General features: G+C 38.6%; 1 long non-coding RNA gene across 2 annotated transcripts; it reads right to left on the bottom strand.

The window, feature by feature from the left end:
• Positions 1-5,542: 5,542 nt before the first annotated feature.
• LOC135087337 (uncharacterized) lies at positions 5,543-7,510 on the bottom strand. Of its 2 annotated transcripts, XR_010260748.1 has the most exons (4): positions 7,040-7,510; positions 6,539-6,689; positions 5,971-6,186; positions 5,543-5,886 (listed from the first exon to the last, which is right to left on the bottom strand). It is a non-coding gene; the product is annotated as an uncharacterized LOC135087337 (long non-coding RNA). The 2 variants fall into 2 exon arrangements; XR_010260747.1 differs by lacking the exon at positions 7,040-7,510 and having other exon boundaries at positions 6,454-6,543.
• Between the last annotated feature and the right edge of the window lie 1,852 nt (positions 7,511-9,362).

Raw genomic sequence — 9,362 nt, 5'->3', positions numbered from 1 at the left:
CGGGGCGAGGGGGTGTGAAGTTCAGGAAGGGTGGCAGCAGGATTGCTACCGCAGGTTCGGGATGAGTATCTCATGCACTACTCGGTAAGGACGAGAACCGGTTGGCTATCAACGATAGAACGTCTCGACACGACGCTTTATGGCGCCGCGGATTAGTGACGAGGTATCGGATCAAGCCAGAGTCGAACAGTCAAGGTTAGTAGGGAACAATGTGGATAGCTATTCGCTAGGGACTCTGTGCAATGCAGCCGAGGGAACGATAGACGCGCGCGCGAACGTCTGGCTGTTACAATGGCTCCCGAGCGAATGCTAGGCGCCCGCGGTCGCCGCCGTCTCTTATATTAGCTCGGTCCGTGCGGCGTGCGGCCGCGCAGCCGTAGGGTTGTCAAAATCTCCGCGCTGGGTGCTAGGGCTGTCGATGCGTCGCGGGGCGCGTCACATCATCAATGTACCCATTGAGGACTCCTCGGTGCGCTGTTGTCATCGCGTAGCCAGACAGGACAAGGATTCGAAACGACCGCGCAATATTTTAGTGTCGCTGTCTTCTACCTACCAACGGGACCAAGTACTTTCTGCAACATATCGCTATAATAAACTTCATCGGATCGATCTTCTTGGCTCTAGTCACTTGGGTATCAGCGGCGAACATAGGAGAATTTATGTGGCTGAACATCTCTCTCCATCGATGAAATCTTTATATGCCGAAAGTCGGAAATTGGCCAAAGAGTATAATTACAAATTTGTTTGGGTGCGCTACGGGAAGATTTTTGTGCGACGCGACGAGTCTTCTAGTCCTATTCAAATTAAGACATCCGAATCTCTTAAAAAAATAAGTCACTCCTAAACGTTTTTTTTTGTATGTATATTTTTCTTTTTGTAACGAGATTTTCTTCAATTAGCTATATTTTCTCTTTTTGATAATGTTAAACGTCTTTTATCAAAATGTTAATAGAATCAGGTCAAAAACAAATAATAATAATAATAATAATATTTTATTTCCAAAAAGATATACATATTCTTGACTAAAATAACAATGTACTTAAACTATGCACTAGTTATTGACCTATTTAAATATTTGCCAGTGAGACCCAAACTAAGCAGTATAGCTTGTATCTTGGGTTTCAGAGAGTGCAGTTATCAAAACGAGGCGTTCTTGGAAATTGAGCAAGTTACAGATTGCAGTATTTTAAAACATATTACTTTGCTTAATTTAAACTTATTAACTATATATATCTATCTGGTGTATGTGTTTTGTGTGTGTGTGTGTTTTGTGTGTGTGTGTGTGTGTGTGTGTGTGTGTGTGTGTGTGTGTGTGTGTGTGTGTGTGTGTGTGTGTGTGTGTGTGTGTGTGTGTGTGTGTGTGTGTGTGTGTGTGTGTGAGTGTGTGTGTGTGTGTGTGTGAGTGTGTGTGTGTGTTGTGTGTTATATGTGCGTATGTGTTGTGCTTTGCTAAATTAAATCTTCTGTTTCATTGTAATTTAGTTCTAGAAGCTTCATTTTCGTCATTACTTTGCATAAGGATAAGGGTTTGTCTCTGAGGTCGCACAATTTGCATAATTTGTTGTAGGTGTTTGGCAATGAAAAGGCTGGGCTACGCCGAGACATCAGAGAACGCAACTGCGGTAGAGGGGCTTTATATACTCGTCTTGAAATAACGTCTTTATAGTGTGGGTGAGATTGTAGGCTTCTATGCGTCCTGATCATAGCACATAAGACAAATAATTGTCTTACCCGTAGTACGCCAAATTCCCTGTAAAGGTCGTCTGTGGGAAAACGGAAGGGTTTCTTCAGTGCGACCTTGATGAGAGCACGTTGAGCTCGCTCCAGCTGGATGAAGAAGGTTTTACCAGCACTGCCCCACACAGCAATACAGTATTGTATGATTGATTGACACAGGGAGATATATACTGTTTTAAGAATGTCTGGCGGGGAACAGTCTCTGAGTCTTTTCATAACAAAGATTAGTTTCCTTACCCGGCCCGAGAGTATCGATATATGCGTTTTGTATGTTAAGTTTTCGTCCAGTGTTACTCCAAGGTACTTCATTGTAGAGGTGCGATCAATGTTGCCACAAGAACAGTTTGAGTTTTGTCCCAATGAACAGCTATGCACTCGGAGGGTCAAAGAGGCAGGTGGGCTAGCCACAATGGTTTTTGAGAAGGCCAAATATTTGGTTTTTGTGACATTCATAGTAAGTAAGTTATTATTGAAAGCTTTTGCTACCTCGGAGAGACCCTCCTCAGCAATAGCGTAAACGCTCTTCCAGTCGTCGCTGTGAAACAAGATAGCTGTGTCATCTGCATAGGCTATGAGGTTAGCGTTTTTCAATTGCAGTTTAAGTATGTCGTTCAAGTAAAGATTGAAGAGAATAGGCCCAAGGACGCTACCCTGAGGAATTCCAAAGTCGATGGGACGCTCCGAACTTAACTGACCACCAATTTTTACACGTTGCCTGCGGTTTGTTAGGTAACTCTTCAGCCAGTTGTGCGAGACTCCTCGTACCCCGACAGATTCCAGCTTTTTTAAGAGCAGGCCTACTGACACAGTGTCAAATGCCTTAGCAAGGTCGATGAACACCGCTAGGCAACACCTGCCACTATCAACGTGGGCAGATACTAAATTTGTGAGAAGCGTCACCGCGTCCTCAGTCGATTTGTGCTTTCTGAAACCGAACTGACTATCGGAAATGATGTTGTTTGTTTCCAGGAATGGTACTAAGCGATTACTAACTATCCTTTCAAGAACCTTAGAAAGAGTGCTTAGGAGGGCTATTGGACGATAATTATCTGGTGCTTTTTTCGAACCACATTTAAAAATGGGTGATATGGCGGCGATTTTCCAATTATTTGGAAATATACCAGACTCAAGACTCAGATTAAAGATGTGAGTAAGGGGAATAATAATAGAAGGCAGGGACTTTTTCAAGAAGGGAACGGTCAGATTGTCCAGACCCGGTGAACTATCCTGATTGAGTTTTTGTATAATTCTGATTATTTCGTCCGGATCAGTCGGAGATAGGTACAGAGAGTGAGCAATAGAGGTGCGAGATCTATAAGAGTTTATTAAGGATTCCTCAGTCTCCCGTGTCTGAGATAAGATGTGATTAGCTAATTTATTTCCAACTGATGAGAAGTAGTGGTTGCAGTGGTCTAATGAAGAGATTATATCACCATGTGATTTTAGCAACTCTTCTGCATCATTATTTCGGGGAGATGGTTGGCAAATGCTCTTAATAGACTTCCAAAGTTTCTTTGGGTTATCTTTGTTCTCAGCAATTAGTCGACCGTTATATTCAGCTTTTAGCTTACGTAAAAGATTGGTGCAGAAGTTCCTATACCTAGTGTAAACTATTCAACGTGATATATCATCAGGGGAAGATTTGTGATCTTGGTGAAGTTTATCGCGGTGTCGCATGCACCTGATGAGGCCTGACGTTATCCACGGCTTCAGATTTACAGTTTTCCGGCTTAAGCGAACCTCCTTTGTGTGTGTGTTTATACTATTGGTAATTATTTTGTAGAAACTAGAGAGAGAACTTTCTATGTTTGCGTCGTCGATGACCACAGACCAGTCCGTGCTACCCAGTTCAGAAGCAGCAGCATCAATATCTGTTTTTAACCGTCGTCGCTGCTTGCCAACCGACCTTGTACGGGATTTAATGAATATGTGGTCTAAACAGGCCTGGCCTCTTGTTGGTACTGAAATGGCTGGAAGGAGGCCGTGGGAGGCCATTAGACACATGTATTCCGGGAGTTGACTATTTGAGGAGTTACAAATATCAATATTCATATCTCCGGCAACCACCAGACAGGAGCTGTTGTGCAGGTGGAGCAGTAGCCCATCAAGAGAGCTTAAGAAGGCGTCCAGCGATAAGATTGAAGGGGAGCGGTATATTCCCAAAACTGTTATTAAACTGTTTATAGATACTAGTAGACAGTCGGCATCATCAAGAGTTACATTGGAAACTGTGCAGTTTGTATGGGAGTTTTTCACATAGATTACGATACCGCCATTTTTATTTAGTTGTTTCACTGAGCTTTATCTTGAGAAATGAACTTTATCTTAACATATTAAACAATAATTATGATGTAATCTGCTTAACAGAGACTAATCTTAACAGTTCTGTGTTTGATTGTGAACTGATGGATCCTCGATACAATGTTTTTCGTAGAGATCGACACACGACATGCATAAATAAAAGAGACGGTGGTGGTGTACTCATAGGTATTAAGAAGAAATTCAAAGTAATACGTCGAAGCATTTGGGACAGTAAAATCGAGGACTTATGGGTTAGCATACTGCCCGAAAATAGTAATAGTAAATCTGTAAATGTCTGTGTTTGCTATCTCCCGCCTGATATATCATCTGATCTATTAGAATTATTTTATAACTCTTGTATTGAAAGGATTTTGGAGGCGCGGTCAATCGACGAGTTTATTCTAATTGGCGACTTTAATACTCCTAGTGTAACATGGTCTGCGAGCGATGACTTATTATATCTTTCCCCAAACCCCAATATATCGAATTTTAAGACAGATAGGCTACTTGAATTTATAACATTATGCAACTTAAAACAATACAACGGCCACCTTAACCAGAATGGTCGATGTCTGGATCTGATTTTGTCTACTTTTAACTGCACTATTGACACAGGTGACCCTATCAGTCAAGTTGATGTTCATCACCCTCCTCTGTCCATAAACTTCCAGCTGCCCACTAATGTAAAACCCTTAGAGCGCAGGCAATCTGGGCGCCTAAATTACAAAAAGTGTAACTTCTATGAATTAAACAAGGACATCGAACAGACGGATTGGCACCTATTACTCTTTAATAATGACATTAATTCTGATGTCGATTGTTTTTATGAAACACTTAATGAATTAATTAAAAAACATACTCCACTAACCAAGGACTGTTCGTCTTTTCCACCTTGGTTTAGTAAGGGTTTAAGACAGTGTTTAAAGGAAAAACTTAAAGAACATTGGCAGAAACCTATGTAGTGTTGGTACCGTCTTTAGACGGAGTGTACAACAATGAAAATATTACCAATTTCTTTGTCTTGATTTATACAACAAAAAATGTAATCATACCATATTTCTACAACTTAAGAATAAAAAGATAAATTCAATGTTATGATAATACGGAACAAGGTTAACAAAACGCTTTGAAGGTTAACAGAACGCTTGAACATGGAGAACAAAACGTTTTAAATGTCAATTGTCATTTTTTGACATGTTTAATCTGACTGATACTGACTGAAAAAAATATTAATGTTTAAATAACAACGAAGTGATCAAAATAATATTATCGTTTTATCTTTTATTCAGGATGATTTTAAAGGCAGTTACTTTCTGTTGGATTGATGCTCATTAGATAATACGCATCGCGAGTGCTCGCCTAAACAAGAGATATTCTTTTATCTTTATTTTTCTAAAGATTATTATTTATACACATTCATAAAATAGACAAGGCTTTAATGGGGAACTTTTATTCAAGTCAACATAATAATGCTATCAAGAAGTTTAATAAATAAAAACAAAAGTTAAAATCAATATACTGCTTTATTCAATGTTTATTCTTACAAGAATTCCATCTAACACTTGTGCAGGTGGTGATATATTTTCTAAGTGACGAGCATAGGCTAAATACCATACGATACTCATCACATGTGAGCAACACCCTACTGTCCTCAAACCCACAATACAGTTGCAACAATATCCTATGATGGCACGCCTCCTCATGATTATCTTCCTGTAGTTCATGTGAGTCAGGAGGGTCATCTGTCTCCAACGGTTGGGATGCAGTCTCTGGTGACTCAGAACCTTGCCGTGCTGCTTCATTTGCAAGTTGCCAACAAGCATGGCAAATACTATCCATGAGGTTGATCTAAAAAAACAAATTCATTTAATAGTGAAATGTTCACATTATTTTTCAACAAGTGACCTTTTTCTTCTTTCTTAAAGTACTTACATTATTAGGATATATCCAGCTTTTAATGATGTTGATGACATTTTCGTCTTCGTTTCTCAATAAGTAGCCATTGCTATGTAACAAATCTTTGTTGCAATTGACACATGTTGTTAATTCTTCATTTATGTTTCTGGCCTCATCAACCAATTGCTGACGACGGAGAGTTCTCTGAGCGCGTAACCAACATGCGGTACATGCTTGATCACTTTGAGTAATCTAAAACATAACAATATAGATCAAATCCTAGTTATTCTAAAAAAAACGTATATAAAGACATATTTATTGTACGGACACACAGAACAGAGACAATTATTTATTTATTTTATTTTGTTCGGAAAACATACAGTGAAACAATAACAGTCTAAAAACCACTGCTTAAGAAACTACATATACACCATTTACTGTTTTCGCATTTGTGTAACAATAGTATAATTAAATAACGAAAGCCAATTAAGATATTGCCAATTATGGTATTACATTTACCTGTCTTGGATGTATCCACTGTGATATAATAGCAACTATTGGGCCTTCTTCATTTGTAGGAGTTTCTCTCAATATTGTGACTGACTGAAAATCGAGCGGCCGCATCCTACACAAATGTTGTGAAGACCAATTAGCCTCTCTTGATTCTCAACAATGTTTGCTCCAGTGACTTTCCAAGCATGACTTGAGCATTTCCAAGTTCCCAAGAGGCATGGCAAATAGTCAGTGTTTGTGATCTGAAACAAAAAAGGAGAAGTGATAATATACATAAATAACTAGCCTAAAAATCTTCGAGAAAGGATTTTTGAAATCAGTCCAGTAGTGAATTATATCCAAATAACTTGTCAATAGATCTTTAGCTGATAAAATGTTCAGTCCAAGATCAGTCAACTCATTTGATATGATTGGAATTGGATTAAATACATTCTACCGACAATGGATATTTCAATAAACCATTGGTGACAATCTGTACATTTCCCAATGTAATAACTATAATATTTTTGAATACTAACGTACTGAGGATAAAACTGATGAAAAGCGGTTTTTATTGCTTTTAAAACAATGAAGTTTGAAATCTTTCTCTTACCTCTCTTGGATATGTTCACAGTCTCATAACTTCTGTAAGAGCCTCACTCTCTTCCAGGAGTAGATGCCGCCTAATTCGAGTCACTCGAATATCGCAGTTGATGCAGCGTAGAAGAGACATGGTTACAAACAGATCACAATACACAAACAAGCATCCTTTCGCTAAGATAGTATCACAATACTAAAGAAAAGACAGGGGGAGGCATAGGGTGCTCTCAACTCGACTGGTCTTTACTTTGCAAGTAGGTAGGTATACCATAAACAGCACTTTATGATCACACCGAGACGACGAAACGTTGGAAAACCACCAAACGATGGAATGTAAACAAAGAACTGATTTGACAGTTGTTGTACTTGTATGTCAGTCGCGTGACGTACCTTGACGTAATGCAATGTACGATACATTGGAGTAATCGATAATAATCAATAGCCTCCATTTATTCCTCATAAATCTAATTAGCATAATATATTATTAAAATTAATATAAATAGAGCTAAACCGATAATTGTATTCACTTTGTTGATTGTATCAATGGTTTTATAGATCTTAAGTCGATATCTGAATAATTGGTAAAGTAAGTTAATCGATAATCGATTTATCTGATTGAATAAAATAGTTGTAGGTTACGGCCCTAAAGAAAAGGGTCCTATTGCGTTTTATTATTGCATATTCAGGTAAGCGTTTTGTTAGCAGTATTCAAATGAAAACAAAAGTTATGTTTTCTTTATTCTCGAAAGTTGTGGAAAATCATAAAAATACGTAAAATAAGTGTCCAAGTATCGAGTATATAATATCAAGAAATCAACTCCGTACATCTTCAATTTTACTGGGTACCATGCCTGCCATTGTTCTTTCACAGGTTATATAAAAAATATAAAAACCCACGAGATTATGACACGTTTGCTCTGTTGCGGTCACGAAGTAAAAATCTCATGAAGACTTGTTACAATAATTACATTAAATCTGTAGAGGGTTCCTTAAAGGACAACCTCAAGTATTTCTGGAGCTATGTTCACAATAAAAAAGCTTCATCGAATAGCATACCGTGCACTATGAAATTTAAAGATCAGGCGACCTCGGATAGGGGGCAAATATGCGAACTCTTCGTTGAGTACTTTGGTTCTGTGTATGATGCAACCTCGAGCGATTTGGCAGACTGGTCTTCGCCGTTCATAAGCTCCAGCTATGGCAGTCTAATTCAGTCTATTGATATATCCCAAACTGAAGTTTTAGCGAAAATTAAGGGTCTGGACGAATTTAAAGGAGCTGGTCCCGACAATATACCTTCTTTACTTCTTAAGAGATGTGCTGAAACCATGTGTGTACCCTTGTGTATTCTATACAACAAATCTTTGAAATCTGGTGTATTCCCATCTAAATGGAAAATGGCTCACATTGTACCCGTGTTTAAATCTGGTGATAGGTCGCTCTGTGAAAACTATCGACCAATCAGTATTCTGTCTTGTTGTGCTAAGTTGTTCGAAACATTCGTCTATGATGCTCTCTACCGCCATTTTGAGCCTTTCTTGTCACCGCATCAACATGGTTTTGTCAAAAATAGGTCTACCACCAGTAACCTCTTGGAATACAACAGTTACTTATGTGGCTCATTTGCAAAAAGGGGTCAGGTGGACTCAATTTATACAGACTTTGCCAAGGCTTTCGATAGGGTGAACCACTCTATCCTTTGTAAGAAGCTGGAAGCTTATGGATTACACGGTGACTTGCTGCGTTGGGTGCAATCGTATTTGAAGAGACGTAGTCAGTTAGTGGCTTTGAAGGGGGACCTTTCAACATCTTTTACCGTCCCATCTGGTGTCCCGCAAGGATCCCATCTTGGGCCCCTGTTTTTTTTAATTTTTATTAATGACCTTGTAGACCAGTTATCATGTCCATGTCTCTTATATGCTGACGATTTGAAGATATACAGGGTGTCCCGTAATGTAACGTCAAGCCGGAACTGGGTGTTGAGGCAAGTTATGCTGGTTATCAGAAAAATATAAAAAAAAATCTATGTGGCATTTTGTCAAAATAATAGGCATTTAAAAAAAATCAAAAAATTCTACTCCCGGTGACGGTCTTTTTACTCGTGTTGCCACAAATCTTCACTTTTTCCAATTTTTTTTTTATATTATGTAACCCTGAATAATGCTTCTCTAAATTTTTATCAAAATTACAAAACCAGCCGCTCCAACTTGGATGAAAAAAATTCATTATTCCCAAAAAAAATATCAAAATAAAAATTTTGCCTAGTTTAAACTGACTGTACTGAAAAAAAATTGTACTACGCGAGTGTGGCAAGTGACGTCATAATTTGGCGCATT

Source organism: Ostrinia nubilalis, assembly GCF_963855985.1.
Source record: "Ostrinia nubilalis chromosome W unlocalized genomic scaffold, ilOstNubi1.1 SUPER_W_unloc_1, whole genome shotgun sequence".
Lineage (NCBI taxonomy): Eukaryota > Metazoa > Arthropoda > Insecta > Lepidoptera > Crambidae > Ostrinia > Ostrinia nubilalis.
Note: the sequence above shows the minus strand (reverse complement) of the source record. Positions and strands in the feature narration are given on the sequence as shown.